This window comes from Formica exsecta, unplaced genomic scaffold, assembly GCF_003651465.1.
Source record: "Formica exsecta isolate Colony F162 unplaced genomic scaffold, ASM365146v1 scaffold1469, whole genome shotgun sequence".
In the NCBI taxonomy this organism is placed as follows: domain Eukaryota; kingdom Metazoa; phylum Arthropoda; class Insecta; order Hymenoptera; family Formicidae; genus Formica; species Formica exsecta.
Genome location: NW_021848799.1, coordinates 1 through 1,595, shown reverse-complemented (window position 1 = coordinate 1,595; position 1,595 = coordinate 1). Strand labels below are relative to the sequence as shown.

General features: G+C 42.1%; 1 long non-coding RNA gene across 1 annotated transcript; it reads right to left on the bottom strand.

Annotated features, from left to right (window-relative positions):
• Positions 1-112: 112 nt before the first annotated feature.
• LOC115246304 lies at positions 113-1,046 on the bottom strand. Its single transcript, XR_003885648.1, has 3 exons — positions 927-1,046; positions 653-855; positions 113-576 (listed from the first exon to the last, which is right to left on the bottom strand). It is a non-coding gene; the product is annotated as an uncharacterized LOC115246304 (long non-coding RNA).
• Between the last annotated feature and the right edge of the window lie 549 nt (positions 1,047-1,595).

Sequence of the window (1,595 nt, the reverse complement as noted above, 5' to 3'; positions counted from 1 at the left end):
TACATTTTTGCCCAACTCTGATAGGAAGTATTATGCTATCGTTTCCACACCACCTTGCGGTAGATAACACAGTGCATTTTTTTTTAAGTGGTATCCCGAATAGGTCTAATCCACTCTCATATTTTAATGTAAAAATTGTTCGAAGTGCCTTCCTCATTCTCGTAAACAGAGTTCGGCTCTTCGAGTAATATTGCGCGTCGCGCGATACGCCATTTCCGGCGTGATGGTATTAAAAGCTGCGAGAATTGCTTCTCGTACTTCAGCTTCTGTACCATCACGCCTGTGTTCGACTAAATTTTTTATGTGACCCCATACAAAATAATCTAAAACATTAAAGTCTGGCGATCGCGCCGGCCAAATGATTGGGCCACCTCGACCCATCCATCTGTCCGGATAATGCGCGTTTAAATATTCGCGAACCCGGCGAGCGAAATGCGCAGGAGCCCCGTCATGCTAGAAGATGAGTTTATTTCTTATATTAAGAGGAACATCTTCGAGGAGAATGGGTAACTCGTTTTGGAGGAAGTTTAAATATATTTCCCCATTTAAATGTGGCGGTAGGAAATAAGGACCAATCTGAAAATCACGAAAGAAAATGATATATTAAAGCTGCGAAAGAAAATTCCTTGATTTACTAAAATTTACTACTTACGACTCGGTTCGCTGTTATTCCTGCCCATACATTTATCGCCCATCGATATTGGAACGAGCATTCCCGAACGGCGTGCGGATTGTCTTCCGCCCAATATAAATAATTACGACTATTAAATACGCCGTTCGGGGTGAAAGTTGCTTCATCCGTCCATAAAATTCGGTCGGGGAAAAAATCGTTTTGCCGACACTGAGCGAGAAATCCTGTGTATGTTAACTGTTAATATATATTTTTTTAATAACACAAAAATATTAATTGAAAATGATAAGAATACCTTCAGAAAAATAGATGCGCTGTTCTGCATCTCTCGCCAAAAGTTGTTGTACTCGTTGATAGTGATACGGGTGCAATCCGTTTCGGCGTAGAGTACGGTGTACCACTTGTCGAGATAGACCGAGCATATGAGCTACATGGCGCACGCTATTTCCGGGGTTCTCCTCAAACTCTCTTAAAATTCTTTCTTCGTCGTTTACACCGTAATGCATTGGTGCACCAGCGTTTCGACGATTTGGAATAAAAATTCCCGATTCTCTAGCGCGTTGGACACATCTTAAAATAACATTCGAATTGGGATGTCGCTCACGGTCGGGAAATCGCTCCGCGTAGAGACGAGCTGCGGCACGTGCATTTTCGTCGGCTGCTCCATATACGATAATCATATTGGTATACTCTTCTGCAGTATATTTCGTCATTTTTCACTTTTTTTACGAGTCGTACACGTCGAATGTTGGGCGCCTACTGTGGTGAAGCAACAAATAACGATCGAAAAGAAATGACCGATAACAAATGAACGCTGTTGACTTTTTACGAACGTTTATTTTTTTCAAACGCGTGTGCCGCGGCTTGTCTTTATGCGGAACAATTCTCTGTTCGCACGTTGATCATGTAATTTGATATTCTTGTACTCAGTCGCAATCACACGCGCTCGATACCGAAAAACATC